Source organism: Mustelus asterias, chromosome 25 (genome assembly GCF_964213995.1).
Source record: "Mustelus asterias chromosome 25, sMusAst1.hap1.1, whole genome shotgun sequence".
NCBI classification, from domain to species: domain Eukaryota; kingdom Metazoa; phylum Chordata; class Chondrichthyes; order Carcharhiniformes; family Triakidae; genus Mustelus; species Mustelus asterias.
Genome location: NC_135825.1, coordinates 45,452,258 through 45,470,991, shown reverse-complemented (window position 1 = coordinate 45,470,991; position 18,734 = coordinate 45,452,258).

Genomic DNA, 18,734 nt, shown 5'->3' with positions numbered 1-18,734 from the left:
AGAGTGATACACCTGAGTTGAAACTTTATACTATTGGTTCAGTCACTTTAACAATCTAACCGCCAGGTTTCGGTTTGCTTGTACTCACTGGGGAAAAGATTGCTAGGAGGGAAGAAAATAACAGCAAAAGCAAATATTTCCTCGACAGGAAGGAACAGTCTAGGTATATCAACATTAGCTCTCCCATTGTTCTTGGGGCAATGACATCTAATTAGTCAAAATTAGTCAAAAGATGGTATAAAGAACTGTGTGAAATTATACCAACTATCCTTCATACAAATAAGCTGTCAAAACAAACAGACCTGCAACACATTGTAATATTAACTAGTTTTTCATTATAAACTATTTCAGTTTTACAGTCTAGGCTGTTTTAATTTGTCTCTGACTTTTCTCTCCTGCCCAGAGGCTAATGAATAAGAGAAACAGAGAGGATTGCTGAGAAAAGTTTCATAGCTTCTCAATTAATGCTACCTTAAGATGTAACAGTTCAGAGCTCCAAGGGAAAAGGCGACAGATTTTTATTCTGTTTCTTTTTGTTCTACTTCTTGAATTTTACTAGAAAGTAATCAGACAACTAGAATTTATTTACAATTGAAGCTTTACCGCCAAAACATTGTGAACTGATATAGCACGAACTGATTGATTTAAAGTGGCAGCTTGGCTTAATTGTGGCTTCGTGCTTTCTAAACTATGTTGTATTCTGGAATCTGGTGCAAAGCTTACACTGATACTCCAATGAGGGACTGCACCAGCATTGCATGTGCTGTTCATAAGCTCCAGTGTTAAGCTGAGGCCCAGCCTGTAAATTCAGATTAATGTTAAAGGTTCAATTACACAATTTCAAGAAGATCACAACATTGTCCTAGTCAACACCCCTCCCTCATTCATGTAGCTGGATCTTAATTGTGGACAAAATAGCAGCTATATTTACCCCCATAACAGCGCTTGAGAGTTTCTGGTGATATATATATAAGATACTGGATAAAATGTTCTCATTTTTGTGACAGTTGAATCACCATTGAAACTTCAATTTTGTATCAACTAGCTGGTCTAGCTGCTCAAAGTAATGATTGTAGCTTTGAATAGCTGCAGGACTGGTTCCACAGTCTTTGCCACCTACAACTTAAAAGTGACTTAATTCCATAGTGCAGCTTATAGCTGTTGAAATTGATGCTAAGAAAGAATATCTTTGTGCTGTACAGGAAATAATCATGTTGTACATTTCCTGAAATCTGTCTGATCCATTAGTTTTCAACCACCATGACTGGCAAGACAGCACACGGTGGTTCTCAGCAAGGCAGGAGTTTTGTTTGTTTCTTGAGGCCACCATCCACATAGGGCACCGTCACAGCTGGCCTGGAATGTGGCAGAGCAATAATATTTCAGGGTACAACTTCTTCTGTCACTACTGTGGTGAACCATAGATGGTTACCACTATGGGTACTGAACCATAGATGGTTAGCACTATGGGTACTTGTACATATATGTTACTGTTGTCACTGTTGGGGTTAGGGTTGGGGTGTTCTACCTGTTGGTATTGTTCTGTGGTACACTCTGGTTGGCTCCGCCTATCTGTAGGAGTATAAAGGTCACTGCACTGCTTGGTGACCCTTTAGTCTGGGATTGTATTGTTATATAGTATGCTCCATTCTTGTTACTAATAAAAGCCTTTATTTCCCCGGGTACGATCCAGCCTCCCGAGTGATTTAATCGCGCATCAACTACCATACTCAATTATTTTAAAGTTAATCTGGTTGGTCTCTGTTAGGAGAATTCTCTGGGGCCTCCCTCTGGGGGTCCTGCATTCAGCCGAAGCTAATACAAAACTTGTGAGAGACAGAAAGCAGTCAAAGACATTCTTTATTTGACCAATATGCTTTGGGAGAGAGATGCCGGGTGGATTCCAACTTCTGTCTAAAGTTACATCACATGAACACATCTGATAAATTATTTTCGAAGATTCGTATTCCCCGCCCAATCTGTCATACAAACTGGATGGTCCAATTACATTAATACACATTACTTACCTTGGCCAATAACATTCTATCCCCTGGCATAATTAGGAATTCATTGGCTTCTTGGATCCCAGAAGTCCTTCCTTCATTGCTTAGCAACCTGCTTATGCACATCTGACAGGTTCGTTCCTGCCACCTGCATACTGTGGGAACTAAGGGAGTCATCCTGTTTAACTGGCTGCCTTCTCGGGCCAAGTAAGGAGCGGAATAAGAACAGAACATAAGGACATAAGAACTAAGAGCAGGAGTAGGCCATCTGGCCCCTCGAGCCTGCTCCACCATTCAATAAGATCATGGCTGATCTTTTTGTGGACTCAGCTCCACTTACCCGCCCACTCACCATAATCCTTAATTCCTTTACTGTTCAAAAATTTATCTATACTTGCCTTAAAAACATTCAATGAGGCAGCCTCAACTGCTTCACTGGGCAGGGAATTCCACAGATTCACAAGCCTTTGTGTGAAGAAGTTCCTCCTCAACTCAGTCCTAAATCTGCTTCCCCTTATTTTGAGGTTATGCCCCCTAGTTCTAGTTTCACCCGCTAGTGGAAACAACTTCCCTGCTTCTATCTTATCTATTCCCTTCATAATCTTATAGGTTTCTATAAGATCTCCCCTCATTCTTCTGAATTCCAATGAGTATAGCCCCAGTCTACTCAGTCTCTCCTCATAAGCCAACCTTCTCAACTCCGGAATCAACCTAGTGAATCTCCTCTGCACCCGCTCCAGTGCCAGTATATCCTTTCTCAAGTAAGGAGACCAAAACTGTACACAGTACTTCAGGTGTGGCCTCACCAGCACCTTATACAGCTGCAACATAATCTCACTGTTTTTAAACTCCACCCCTCTAGCAATGAAGGACAAAATTCCATTTGCCTTCTTAATTACCTGCTGCACCTGCAAACCAACTCCTTGAGATTCCTGCACAAGGACACCCAGGTCCCTCTGCACAGCAGCATGCTGCAATTTTTTACCATTTAAATAATAGTCCATTTTGCTGTTATTCCTACCAAAATGGATGACTTCACGTTTACCAACATTGTACTCCATCTGCCAGACCCTCGTCCACTCACTTAGATTATCTATACCCCTTTGCAGACTTTCAGCGTCCTCTGCACACTTTGCTCTTCCACCCATCTTAGTGTCTTCTGCGAATTTTGACGCATTACACTTGGTCCCCAACTCCAAATCATCTATGTAAATCGCGAACAATTGCGGTCCCAACACTGATCCCTGAGGCACACCACTAGTCACTGATCGCCAACCAGAAGAACACCCATTTACCCCCACTCTTTGCTTTCTGTTAGTTAACCAATCCTCTATCCTCTATGCTAATACATTACCCGTAACACTGTGCACCTTTATCTTATGTAGCAGTCTTTGGTGCGGCACCTTGTCAAATGCCTTCTGGAAATCCAGATACACCACATCCATAGGTTCCCCATTGTCCACTGCACACGTAATGTTCTCAAAGAATTCCACCAAATTAGTCAAACATGACCTGCCCTTCATGAACCCATGCTGCGTCATGCTCCTATTCATTTTAATTAGCAGTTGAATCCTTCATTCATTATCACAGCTGTAAGGTCTTCCAAAGCCTTTCATTGATTCAATTCTATACTTCATTTGAATGTGGCCTATCTGGTTCTGTTTTTCCCATCATGCTGTTGGGCAGTTACTTTTGTCCAAAGCTCACAAACACCTTTAAAACTACATTTCAAAGTTACAATACTTGATAAAAATTCATTACTATTGATTATATTGTGTTTAAGACAATATCTTTGTATAATATATGTAGAAGGCGCATCATGATACCTTTGGCATATATAAGGCACATTATGGTCCCTATTTTAGACTAGTCTACTTTGTTTTAATAGCAGGGGTTTCAACATCCCCTGCTACAGTCTCCCATCTTCTACACTTTATAAGCTTTAGCTCACCCAAAACTCTGTTGCCTGCATTCTCAACTCACTACAGATTCCACTCGAAATAGACTCTGGCTGGAATTCTCCAATGCCCCTGCTGTCAGTGAGGATGGAAAATTTGTGCTCAACCAAATCTCCATACTCAGCAGCGGGACCAGAGAATCCCAGCCACAGGCAAGGTTGGAGAACTCCAGCCTCTATCTCACAAAAGCTTCTCTACCCTAAACGAGAACAGAATTATTAATTCCAATAACTCTGTGGCCAGCCTCATAACCACAAATGTCATCATTGGTTTGTTCTGATAAATCCAGTGTGCAGTGTAGCCCAGTCTTTGGCTATGGGATATTTTCTATCCTTCGGGATCCCAGAATGTGAATTCTGTTTTCTCTCACTGTCACTTGGTGGAGACCCTAATTTAAATTGTGATGATGAGCTGTTTGGATTTATGAGCCAGCTGTAAATTTTCACTGGCTGAATTGATCACTTTAGCTCATAATCACAAGTAAGCTTATGAGTCACGCGATGCCTGAGCAGTTCACAGAGAAGTGTTCTGTAGACCCTGTTGCAGGGTCTACAGAACATAATGTTTGTGTTTGCATCTTTCCTTAGCCATCTTCAACATAACGGGAAATTGAATTCACAAAGAATGCCAATATTCCACTGACGCATGTTATATTTTCTATTGATGTATGATTGCATAGAAACAACATGAAAACTGGCCATCATGTTGGTGTTCATCCTCCATGTGCAGAGTAGCCCTAATGTCACGTGCCCATTGTGTTTCTATTCCTCTTTGTCTTTTTCTCCTCTCATCCCTTCATAATTTCAGATACAGCTGTGAAATCATCCCATTATATCCTCAGTTCTAACGAAAGGAGCCAAAATTTTTCATAATATACTCAGCCGATATCCATTGACTTCAAAATACTCTCCGTTTATCCTCTCAGCTACTGCTTGCCATGCTTCATCTCTATCCATCTATTTCCTCCTTCTTTATGTGTGCATCAAGTCTGCTATTAAATTCATCAAAACTACATCCGATTCAGCAGCAGATTCTATATTCTCACCACTTAGTGCAAAGAAATTACTCCAAACTTCTTCCTGCGATCTGCTGGTAGTCATCTTACACAATCATCATGGCACAGAAGCAGGCCACTCAGTCCATTAAGTTTGTGCCATGTATGGAATAAATGGAATCTTGGCATTTATTGTTAAATTAATAGAATTTAAAAATAGTGAAGTGTGCTGCTGCAGTACAAAGCATTAGTGAGACCACACTTAGAATATTTTGTACAGTTTTGGTCCCCCTTACTTGAAGAGGGATGTAATTGCATTAGAGGCAGTTAAAAGGAGGTTCACTAGATTGATTTTAGAGATGAGAGGTTTGTCTTCTGAAGAAACATTGGGCAGTTTAGGCCTGTATTCCCTGGAGTTTAGATGAATGAGAGGAGATCTAATTGAGGTATATAAGATGATCAGGGGATTGACAAAGTAGCTGTGGAGATGATGTTTCCTCCTGTGGGGCAATCTAGGAAAGAGGTCATCGTTTTAGGATAAGGGATAACAGATTTAAGGCAGAGATGAGGAGAAATTACTCCTCTTAAAGGATTGTGAGTCTGTGAAATTCACTACCCCAGAGTGTGGTGGATGCCGGGACATTGAGTAAATTTAAGGAGGTGATGTATAAATTTGCAATAACAAGGGCTATGGTGAATGGCAGGAAAGTGGAGTTGAGGCTGAGATAAGATCAGCCATGATCATATTAAATGGTGGAGCAGTCTCGAGGGGCTAAATTGCCTACTCCTGCTCCTAGTTCTTATGATTCTTATGATGCACTCTTATTTTGGACTCATCCACAATTGGCAGCAGTTCTCCATATCCACCCTATCAAATTCCTTCATGAATTCAAAGCCCAAAAGGTTCCCTGATTCAGCCTTCTGTCACCTCAATTCAATACTTAGGAATTTCATTTGTAAGCATCTCTGCCTCTGGATCTCTCTCTCTCTCCACCTCTAATAGTATCCTCAAAATCAGCTTTTTATCACCACACCTAAATTCTCCCTGGCTAGATGTTCATTTTTATAACATGTTTTTGTGAAGCATCGTGAGAAGTTGATCATGTTGAAGGGGGTGTATGCAAATTGTCAATGTTTTTCTTTTGGCGGAGTATTATCAATCTCTGGAAAAGACTAAGTAAGTGTTAAAAATTATTTTTGGTACAAGGCTGTTAAAGAGAGATTTACTGCTTCTAGAGTGAAGAGGACATTACCAGTTATAGACTTTAGTTTGCTAGAAAACTGGGACTGTGAGTAAAAGGCCAGATCAGATTCCTGGAGTTTTGCTTGATCTTCTTGAGAGACATTTCTGCATGAGAGACTTCATGATTTGTGCGGGTCAACGGTTGTACTATTTCTGGATACCAGGGGCACCTCATTAACCTGGAGCTCCTTTCATGGTTTACATAATAATTTTAAAATTGCAGTATTGGTTAAACCTTGCTTGATTTATAAACACAAAACATTTGATCTGAATGGTCCATCCCAAGTACATTGGGCCATTCAAATGCCTAGCCCCCAGTATTACACTGGGCTAAACAAGCACCTTGTTCTGACATTGGGCCCCATTCTTGAGCTCTTCTGGCATCAGGCACATACCTAGGGCCAGATTTTTCAATCACAATGCAGGGCCAAATTGCAATTATATGTGGCAGGTGGGATCTGATTCTGGGATTCTCACCTTTATACTTGATGATGACAATTTTCTCCGGGAGCGCACATCCATCCCTCCCAACTTTGCAGGTTTCATAATGGAATTTTCAATGAATTAGCCTGGTTTTAGAAGGCAATGTGTTTTACAGCAGCTCAGAGATGTTGTGAACTATGAGAAAACCATAGTTTGTGGTTGTGAACCATAATCAGGAGCTATATGACAGCTAGCTCAAAAGATGATACCAACTTCACATGTCATAATGAAATGCTGCATTGGAAATTTTTTTGGGGTCATCTTTTAAGGCAAAGATGATTGTTTATCAATGGCGGAAATCCCCTGACTCCTGATTCCCACCTCCAAGGTTAAAATCCCTCGACTCATTTTCAGACCCTCGTCTTTCCTGCCTTTTTCAGCCTTGCCTCCCCTTCCTCAGTCTTCAGTAGACAATTTCTCCTTCCTTCCTGGTCTTGGGAGTACGCTCCTGACCTTTGCAACCTTAAAACTGTTGATCTCCTTACTACTCTTACCATTATTCATTTCCAAAGCCATCAGACATTGTACAATTACTGGCACTGATATATTTGCATAATTCAATAAGCAAAGATTTATATGTTTGTGGCTGTTTGCAACATTTTACAATTGATTCAAACTAATTATGCATGAAATCAAATGGCATTGCAATAAACTTTCAGCTCATTTGCACTAGTATAATAACACATTTGTTTAAATAAACTAGCCAATTGTATCTGGTCAAAGTTTATTTTTGAACAAATCTGTATGTTTTTGATACCAATTGGAGTGAGTGCCTGAAAACCAAGTTCTGGGAGTGCAATTGTCAGTTTTCGCATGCAGTAATCCCTGGTGCTTTTGGGTTAACTCTGGGAAAATTCTGGGAGCTATGGTAACGCATAACAATGTTCAAATTGTCATTGTACTGAAGACGACAAATACCAGTCCCCAGTGTAAGCAAGCTCACAGTGAGCTGAGTTGCTGTTAGTTTGTGGCACTTTTTCAATGGGACATTTCCACTCTGCCAGTTCGAAACTGATAATTCTTCTTGACAAAGGCTCTGACCCAAAACCATAACCTGTGTTTCTTCTGTTTGAGATTCTGTTCTTTGTTTTGTTTTGAATGTTCAGTAGTCAGGGTTTTAAACTTTAATCCCTTCAGAATGGGTTTCTCACCCTCCAGCCTCGACCTAACTCCCACCCCCCCCCCACCAATTCTCATTACTGCAGGTAACCATTCGCAGTGCCTGCTTGACAACCAGCCCTGCCACAGACCTAGTGCCTCTCTTACACTTCACTCTCACCAAGGGCAACAGTGACTGTGATGTGAGACTGGCATCAGACCAGGCAGGCTATTTTTGGAAAGGTTTGTGATGGAATTCTGTGCTCCTGATTAAAACAATTCACGATAGATGCAACAAAAGGTGGTGGCAAAGTCAGGCTGAAATAATTAAAGGTATTAGGATTTACTACCTTGTTACGATTCTCCAAGATTGTTACTATTGTTCGTTTTTTGGCAAAGTGTGAACTCAGGCTAGAAAAGCACAGTGAAACCCACCAGCTGCACTGCCAGTTTCCGAACATTTTGCCAAAAAAAACAGAAGACGGGTTCCCACAATGTCACGCTGACGAGGCACCAGCAGCTGCCAAAAGGCACCCCGCTCCTTAAATAAATTAAAGAACCCCCCCCCATGGACATGTGACCCACCCCCACGGATTCGGAACCCCCACCCAGGGAATACCTCCCCTGCAGCCATGTGATTTCCAGCATCCCCACCCCCACAAATCTCCCCGGCACTACCCCCTGGCAATGCAGGGGGAAGTGCCAAGGGGAAGTGCCTGGACACTGCCAGTGTACTGCCTGGGCTTGACCCTCTTCACTCTTGGGGTTGTACTTAGCTGTGCGCCTCCGGCAGGGCTTGTTCACCAGGTTGCATTTTACCAAACTTGTTGTAAAACCCACCGACATGACATTTATGCTAATGGGGTTCTTGACCTTCCATAGCAGGAACCCCATTACGTTATTGTGTTCAGGTCAGAAACTCCCCCAAAGTGTTATGAAGCCCGCCTGAATCATAAGTTTTGCATTTTGAATTTGTCTAGGATAAGCATGATATGTTTCACTTCAGGTATGATTCAAATGATCCACTAGGGAGCTTTTATCAAACAATGTTTATTTAAGAATATAGTTAACATGTTTTGTACGAAAATTAGCAAGAACTCATCGATTACAAACAAGAAACAAAACAACCTCTATAATGTATAGCCCTTAACAAATGTATCTAATATGTTCCAATCAAACCAATCCCATAGACGAAGACCCTTTTCACAGGTTTAATACAGCAAAGACTAATGCTCACGTGATACTGGATTTGAGACCTTTGGTTGAAGTCTGCAGTCCTCTGGATTCACTCAGAACAAGTTGAAGTCAAAAGAGCTTCTCAGAACCCAGGGAGAGACTTTCTGGTCAAGCCACCAACTGCAGAATCTTTACTGCAGGAAGGTAAGAACTTTCTTCCAAATAACCAGCAGAACTTCCAAAACAACAGGAAGAAGAGAAAATACTTATTTTTAGCTTGCTGTCCCTTCCAAAAGTAAACTGTAACTCAGAACTGAAAATGGACGAACTTCTGTCACCTGACCTGCCAGTTTTATTTCTCCTAACCATGTAGAGTTATAAAAAAGTCCAAAGTAAAAACAAACAACTACCATCCAAGCCACTTAAGGAGTAATAAAAAGACATCTGGTAGCCCGTCTGACAACAATAATGACATCAGCTGAGGCTTGGAGCTGCAGAAATCATGATTTAAAATAAACCTTTCTTAAAGATACACTAAAGTCACAATTGGCGAGGGCGGGGAAATCATCCCACCGATATTCCTAATCATTATATGATAGAATAAATTAGTATCTATAAGTAGACATTGAGTAAATAGGTCCTTTGTGTTCTTGATCTGACTTGTACAACAATATGCCTCATCCTAGTGGTAAAGGTTCTTTTAGGATTGTAATGTACCTGACTGTTTCTTGCAATGCCCCACTAGTCATAGCCTGAGAATGACTTGTTTATTCATACTTTTTGTTTTCTGTCTGTTAATCAATCCTCAATCCATGCCATGTATTACCCCTGAATGTGCTCTAACTTTGTTTACTGTCCTCTTGTGTGAAACCTCATTGGAAGCTTTCTGAAAAACCGAACACACCACATCCACTGATTCCCCCTTATCTATTCTGCATGTAACATCCTTAAAAAACTCCAACAGGTTTGTCAAATATGACTTCCCCTTCTTAAATTCATGTTCACGTTGCCCAAGCAGATCATTATTTTCTAAGGCCAGGATTTTCCAGCCCCCTCGTAATGGTTTTTCCGGCAGCCGAGGCAGCTCGCCATCAGCCAGCAGCGGAATATTTTGTTCCTGCTGAAGTCAATGGTGTTGCTCACTGGCCATGCCACCAGGAAACCCTACATGGGGGGTCATCTGTGGTGGGACCAGAAGGTCCCGTCAGCAGGAAGGGCTGGAAAACCCTGGTCTAAGTGTCCAGTTACCACATCCTCTATAATATATTCTCTTATTTTCCGCACTACTGATGTATGTAATTTGCTGTTTTCACTCTCATAGAACATAGAACATAGAACAGTACAGCACAGAACAGGCCCTTCGGCCCACGATGTTGTGCCGAGCTTTATCTGAAACCAAGATCAAGCTATCCCACTCCCTATCATCCTGGTGTGCTCCATGTGCCTATCCAATAACCGCTTAAATGTTTCTAAAGTGTCTGACTCCACTATCACTGCAGGCAGTCCATTCCACACCCCAACCACTCTCTGCGTAAAGAACCTACCTCTGATATCCGTCCTGTATCTCCCACCACGAACCCTATAGTTATGCCCCCTTGTAATAGCTCCATCCACCCGAGGAAATAGTCTTTGAACGTTCACTCTATCTATCCCCTTCATCATTTTATACACCTCTATTAAGTCTCCCCTCAGCCTCCTCCGCTCCAGAGAGAACAGCCCTAGCTCCCTCAACCTTTCCTCATATGACCTACCCTCCAAACCAGGCAGCATCCTGGTAAATCTCCTCTGCACTCTTTCCAGCGCTTCCACATCCTTCTTATAGTGAGGTGACCAGAACTGCACACAATATTCCAAATGTGGTCTCACCAAGGTCCTGTACAGTTGCAGCATAACCCCACGGCTCTTAAACTCCAACCCCCTGTTAATAAAAGCTAACACACTATAGGCCTTCTTCACAGCTCTATCCACTTGACTGGCAACCTTTAGAGATCTGTGGATATGGACCCCAAGATCTCTCTGTTCCTCCACAGTCTTCAGAACCCTACCTTTGACCCTGTAATCCACATTTAAATTTGTCCTACCAAAATGAATCACCTCACATTTATCAGGGTTAAACTCCATTTGCCATTTTTCAGCCCAGCTTTGCATCCTATCTATGTCTCTTTGCAGCCTACAACAGCCCTCCACCTCATCCACTACTCCACCAATCTTGGTGTCATCAGCAAATTTACTGATCCACCCTTCAGCCCCCTCCTCTAAGTCATTAATAAAAATCACAAAGAGCAGAGGACCAAGCACTGATCCCTGCGGCACACCGCTAGCAACCTGCCTCCAATCCAAAAATTTTCCATCGACCACCACCCTCTGTCTTCGGTCAGACAGCCAGTTACCTATCCAATCGGCCAACTTTCCCTCTATCCCACACCTCCTCACTTTCATCATAAGCCGACCATGGGGGACCTTATCAAACGCCTTACTAAAATCCATGTATATGACATCAACTGCCCTGCCTTCATCAACACACTTAGTTACCTCCTCAAAAAATTCTATCAAATTTGTGAGGCACGACTTGCCCTTCACGAATCCGTGCTGACTATCTCGGATTAATCCGCATCTTGAATGCCACTGAAATGGCTAAGCCATTTCTAAGCTAATCTCTAAGCTAATCTCTCCCCCTTTTCTTTACAACCTTCTTTACAACTGGATAGTCACATGAGCAGCCTGGGAATGGAGGGATACAAACGAATGGTCTAGTTGGACCAATGAGCGGCACAAGCTTGGAGGGCCGAAGGGCCTGTAACCTGTGCTGTACTGTTCTTTGTTCTTTGTTCCAATCTTCAGGTACAATTGAAAAATCTATAGAATTTTGAAATATGACCACCACGATCCCTGTAGCCACCTCTTTCAACACCCTGGGATGTACAGTAGATGTTTTTAAAATTTGGGTGCTACTGGATGGACCATCATTTGTTGACCATCTCTAATTGTACTTGAATTGAATGGCTTGCTTAGCCATTTCAGTGGCATTCAAGAGTCAACCATATTGCTGTGGATCTGGAGTTGCATGTAGGCCAGACCAGCTAAGGGTGGCAGATTTCCTTCCCTAGAGGACATTAGTGAACCAGATGGGTCTTTACAACAATGATTTTATGGTCATGATTAGACTTTTAATTCCAGATTTTTATTGAATTCAAATTTCACCATGGTGGGATTCAAAGCTTGGTCCCCAGAGCATTAACCTGGCTCTCTGGGTTACTAGCTCAGTGACATTATCTCTATGTCATTCCCTCCCTTGGGTTCTGGAAATTTATCAACTGTCAGTCCTATTAATTTCTCCAATATTGCTTTTTTACTAATACTAACTTCTTTCAGTTGCCCATTCTCACGAGTCCCTTGGTTTGCAATTATTTCTGGAAGATTTCTTGTATTTTCCACTGTGAAGACAGATATAAAGGGCCCTGTTTTACTATTTTGATTCTAAGTGCTGAGTGGACTTGAAACTGGGAGTGTTTCAGATCTGACTTTTAGACCCGTTCTCAGGCGCTCCCATACACACTCTGCAGGAAAAAATATCAGCGATTCTGAATCATGCTGCACAAGCCTGTGGGCGGGGCTTAATATGCTCAAAATCCTGCGGCTCCAATCGGCGCTTCCAAATGTGCATGCGCAGAAAATAAACTGATAGAATAACGCTTCCCTGCCACATCCCTCCCGGGTTGGATAACGCCTGCCCCTGGCCCCCACAGACATTGCCCCACCCCCACAAAATTAATGACCCCCTCATACCCCCACCCCCTCCCGCCACCCAGACCGATCGCAGGTCCCTCCCCCCTTCCCCCTCCACCGACATCAGGCAGAGAGATCCACTTTCCCCCTCCACCCTACAGATATCAGGCGGAATGATCCCCCTCACCCCCACCCAGACCCTCCCGCACAAGGCCCCCATCTCCTCTGGACTCCGGTGGCTGTGTGACACTCCCTCTCTCTCCCCTGTCCCCAACCATTGAGGCATTGATCTACCCACCGCCCCCCCCCCCCCCTCCATCCCCCTGCCCCCCCATCCCCATCAGCACACCTGCAAGTGCTGACTTGCCTTCCCTTCAATGCTAACAAGCAAACTGCATGGAACTTGCTGGAATGCTCTGTCAAACTGCCTGCAGCTGATCTGCCCTAACGAGGGGCGTCTCCATTAAAAACTCAAGAAGGGACAGGCAGGTGGACATTCCTGCACAAAATGTGCACACGACCAGCCCCCCGATTCTCTGAGGGGGACCTGGGGAGACTGCTGGATGCAGCAAGAGGAGGTGGGACACCTTCTTCCCCCCAGGACGCAGACCCAGGGGGCTGATGGGTGAAGCGACCTGCGAGGGTGGCACCATTTTGGTGTCTGCTTCCACCTCGTAGTTCACCATCCCAGATACTGACACATTGGTGGGTCCAGTTTGTGTTGAGGCTTCTGGGTCACTCTCTGCTGAGTACGACACACCTGATAATATACATCGGGTGGAGGAGGGAACATCCGAGGCCTCTGGCACCCGGGGGCCTGCCGGAGGTGAGGACTCAGCTGGACCGAGGCTACATGCTGGGCCTCTGAGATCACTTCTCCCTCAGCTGCTGGAGATGCAGCAACAGAGCCTGGGAATGCAGGAGGGGCTGACGGCCACACTGGACCAACTGTGAGGCTATTGGGAGGAGTCCTAAAGCTTTCAGGCGGACCCGCTATTGTCTGACTTGCATGCTTCCCAGGCCAACACTGCAAGGGTGGCATCTGCAGTGGAAAGCCTGGGACAGGAGATCCTCATCATGAGTGGTAGGCTCCAAGCGATGGCCGAGTCACAGCGGGCCACAGCAGTGTCCCAGAGGACAGCGGCTGAGTCACAGCGGGCTACAGCTGAGGGTCTGAACAGGATTCTCGAGGTTCTGTGGCCCATGGCTGAGAGGCTCGAGAGCTTGCAGGAGAACCAGCAGGACAGCGCTGAGACACAGCGGGCTACGGCAACAGTCCTTGAGAATGTGGCCCAGTCGCAGAGGGTCATGGCTGAAGGGTTGCAGAGCATGCCCGAGTCTCAGAGGGCCACAGCTGAGGGGTTGCTGAGTGTGGCCCAGTTTCAGAGGGCACTTGCTGTTGCCATTGACAGATGGCCCCCGACTCAAGTGTCCATCGCAGAGAACTCAACCACCATGGGTAGGACGTAGGTGGTCCTCCAGGTCTGGCAGTGCCAGGTGATGTCGGAGCTTCAGGAGCTCACTGCAGAAGCACCGCAGTCCCATGGAGTCGCAAGGGAGGAGGAAGGGCTCGAGCCCATGCCGGGGCCTTCCAGCCAGGTGACTGTGGCTATGGCTACACCTTCTGACTCCCTCCTTCCTGACACCGGGACATCTCAGGGGCAGCGGGATGAAGAGAGTGTCATGGAAACATCCCAGACACCTGGAAGCAGGCCGGGGCCTTAAGGTCCAGGGCCTCCAGAGGACGTCCGCCACGCGCATCACAGGCAACAGGGTGAGGTAGGTAGCTGCTCCCTCCACCTCCAATGCATATTTTGGGGAATCATTGAGACGCAGTGGTAGGCCACGTAAGGTTAGAAAGTTGTAGTTGCACTGAGATGGCACGGGTGAAGAGCTGCACTAGTTAGAAAAATATTTAAGCACCTTAACATTTTCTATTCACAAGTTTTTATGTTAGAATGTCTGATTTAAACACCTTTATTGCAATTAAATGCTTTTTCATCACCCACCTGTGACTAATTTGTCTCAGATTTGTCTCAAATCGGAATCCTCTTCTATTGATGATCGCCGGAGAAATGCATCATGTTGATGTCAGTTGGGGAGGCCCCTCAATGCTGTGTCACTGAGAAAAGGAAGCCATTGGTTCCCCAGAACCCACAAGCGATTCCCTCCCGTTTCCCACCCCACCTTCCCCAGGGCCCTGTATGGGGGTTTCAGATCCCTTACCCACTACACAGATGTGGGCCCAGGTATCAGTGTGCATGCGAAGCTCAGGTATGAGTCAGACTAGTTTGCACCAGGGCATCATCATAATGGTGCTTAGCGAGTCATCATCACCCTCCTGTCTCCTAAAAAACTCACTAACACAGAGTACCCAGGCCCACCACTCTGCTGTGACAATGTTGCAGGGGATAGAAGGAATTTTGGGGGGTGGGGTAATGGAACCCACAGACATGTACCCCTAGCGACTTAACCGTCTGGTGATCAGGGCCTCCCTGGCCGCCCTCACATGCCTCATTTGAGCTGCCAGCCCTCCAGTACCTGGGTGGTGTTCCTCGCCGGGCAGTTCCTCTTCCTCCTCCTCCTCTTCCTCCTCCTCCTGCTGGTCATCCTCCCCAGCGACGCCTGGCTGGTCAGCCTCCACGTCCTCCTCCTTCTCCTCCTCCAAGAGTCACCTCTCTGTAGAGCCAGATTGTGCAAGGCACAGCACACAACCACTATGCGGGAGAGATCATTGGGTTGTATTGGAGGGCCCCACCAGATCGGTCCAGGCACCGGAATCACATCTTGAGGAGCTCAATGCACCTTTCCACTATTGCACGGGTGGCTACATGGACCTCATTAAAGCGGGTCTCCGCCTCAGTCGCAGGCCTCCGCACAGGCTTCATCAGCCATGTCCGAAGCGGGTAACCATCCCACGAGTCACCCCCGCAGCCTGGGCTCCTCCTCAAATGCCTCCAGGATGTCCAAGATCCTGACAATGAAGCTGTCGTGCACGCTGCCTGGGTCTCTCGCGCAGACATGCCTAATGTTCATCTGATGGTCGCACACTAGTGGGAGTGGAACCCCTTTCTGTTGAAGAATCTCTGCGGATTCTGTAGGGGGGCCTTGAGGGTGACATGTGTGCAGTCGATGGCCCCCTTGTACATTAGACATCCCGGCAATGGCTGCGAACCCTGCAACCCGGGCTTCCTGATGGGCCTGGTCCAGGTTAAATTTGATGTACTGCCCAGCCTGGGCATACAGGGCTTCTGTGACCTGCTTGACACAGGTGTGCACAGCTGATTGGGAAATGCCACATATATCTCTGCTAGGGGTCTGGAAGGAGCCAGTGGCATAAAAGTTCAGAGCGGCCATCAATTTGACAGCTACTGAGAGTTGCACGGTCTCCTTTCAGAAGCGGAGATGTCGGCGGCACACAGGTGTCCGACATCTGGTCAAAGGACACTCGTGTATGGAACTGCTGGGGTCTCTGCTCCCTCTTTTTCCTGCCCCCCCCTCCCCTCTGGGTGAATGGCAGACACGTCCTGCCTCTGGTGGTCATCTCCCTCTACTTCTGCAAGTGGCAAGACCCGGGCTTCCTGTGCCCGCAATTCTTCCTCCTCAGCTCCAGCAGCAACCAAAAGAACAGCAAGATCGATTGGTTGCATCGCAAATGTCATCTTGTCACTCTGGCGGTGGCGGGGGGCAGGGGGGGGAACACATGTAGAGGTTAAGGAACGCTCCTTGCCCCTAGCACATCAACAGTCACTGTCCATATCTCCAATCCCCCCAGCCACATGCTCCCCACAATCACAGCTCCCCCAATTCTCCCAGCCACATGCTCCCCACAATCACAGCCCCCCCAATTCCCCCAGCCACATGCTCCCCACAATCACAGCTCCCCCAATTCTCCCAGCCACATGCTCCCCACAATCACAGCCCCCCCAATTCCCCCAGCCACATGCTCCCCACAATCACAGCCCCCCCAATTCCCCCAGCCACATGCTCCCCACAATCACAGCCCCCCCAATTCCCCCAGCCACATGCTCCCCACAATCACAGCCCTCCCAATTCCCCCAGCCACATGCTCCCCACAATCACAGCCCCCCCAATTCCCCCAGCCACATGCTCCCCACAATCACAGCCCCCCCAATTCCCGCAGCCACATGCTCCCCACAATCACAGCCCTCCCAATTCCCCCAGCCACATGCTCCCCACAATCACAGCCCCCCCAATTCCCCAGCCACATGCTCCCCACAATCACAGCCCCCCAATTCCCCCAGCCACAGGCTCCCCACAATCACAGCCCCCCCCATTCCCCCAGCCACATGCTCCCCACAATCACAGCCCCCCCCATTCCCCCAGCCACAAGCTCCCCACAATCACAGCCCCCCCAATTCCCCCAGCCACATGCTCCCCACAATCACAGCCCCCCAATTCCCCCAGCCACATGCTCCCCACAATCACAGCCCCCCCCATTCCCCCAGCCACATGCTCCCCACAATCACAGCCCCCCCCAATTCCCCCAGCCACAGGCTCCCCACAATCACAGCCCCCCCCATTCCCCCAGCCACATGCTCCCCACAATCACAGCCCCCCAATTCCCCCAGCCACATTCTCCCCACAATCACAGCCCCCCAATTCCCCCAGCCACATGCTCCCCACAATCACAGCCCCCCCAATTCCCCAGCCACATTCTCCCCACAATCGCAGCTCCTTGAAAAGTTCAGAGGCTGCAGCAGTGCAATTTTCAAGGGCTTTGTGCACATCCTTCAGCTGGAAAAGTGCTGAGTTCATTAGGAGCCAGCAGCATCCACAAGACCAGTGGTCAGTGCTGAGACCCAGCTCTGTGCTGCACATCGGAGACTCTGAAGAGCAACAGCCCCCCACCCTCCCACACACTCACAGAGCAGCTACCGACCCGAGAAAGAAAATGGCCATAACAAAAGGACACCCATGAGCAGCAGAGAGCTGTTGGAATCTACGCACTTGCCTCCTCGCTAACCCTCACTGATGGAGCGCCCAAATTGGACTTTTATGGAGCATGTCTGTTTCGCACCGATTCGGGATCGGTGAATGCGGTGGTAAAGGGGGAAGTGCCGGTAAAGTTGGGCGTCCAGCCCATTAATTCAATTTAAATGGATTCAAATGCATTTAAATTGCCGTCACGCCTGATTGAGGCATGGTCCCGAACGGATTCATTTTCGGGCCTTGGTAAAGGGGGAACCAGCGCGGAGGTGGGCATGGATTGTGCTACTCGCCTCACGCCCAATTTTACCAATGTTTAGCGCCCGAAAATGGGTGCAACTTGATAGTAAAATCGGGCCCAAAGTTTGTCTGCAATTTCCATATTCTCCATTTTAAATTCACCTTTCTCTGGATGATATGGACCCACACTTGTCTTTGCTAATCTTTTCCCCTTGACATACCAACATTTTTATGTTCCGTGCTAATTTACATTTATATTCTATTCTTCCTTGTTCCTCCTTTGCTGAATTCTAAAATACTCCCAATCCTTAGGCTTACTATTTTTTGGCAACTTAGTTCATAAGTTCATAAGATCGAGGAGCAGAATTAGGCCATTCAGCCCATCGAGTCTGCTCTGCCAGTCGATCATGGCTGATATGCTCCTCATCCCCATTTTCCTGCCTTCTCCCCATAACCCTTCAACCCATTACCAATTAAAAATCTGTCTAACTCCTCCTTAAATTTACTCACTGTCCTAGCATTCACTACCTGCACTTTGGGGTAGTGAATTCCACAATTCACAATCCTTTGGGAGAAGTAGTTTCTCTTCAACTCTGTTTTAAATTTGCTACCCCTTATGCTAAGACTATGACTTCTCATCCTAGAATGCCCCACAAGAAGAAGCATCTGCTCCATGTCTACTTTATCCATAACTTTTATCATCTTGAATACCTCAAATTGATCTCCCCTCATTCTTCTAAATTCCAGAGAGTATAGGCCTAAGCTGTTCAATCTCTCTTCATACGACAAACCCCTCATCTCTGGAATCAATTTAGTGAACCTCCTCTGAACTGCCTCCAATGCCACTACAGCTTTCCTCAAAT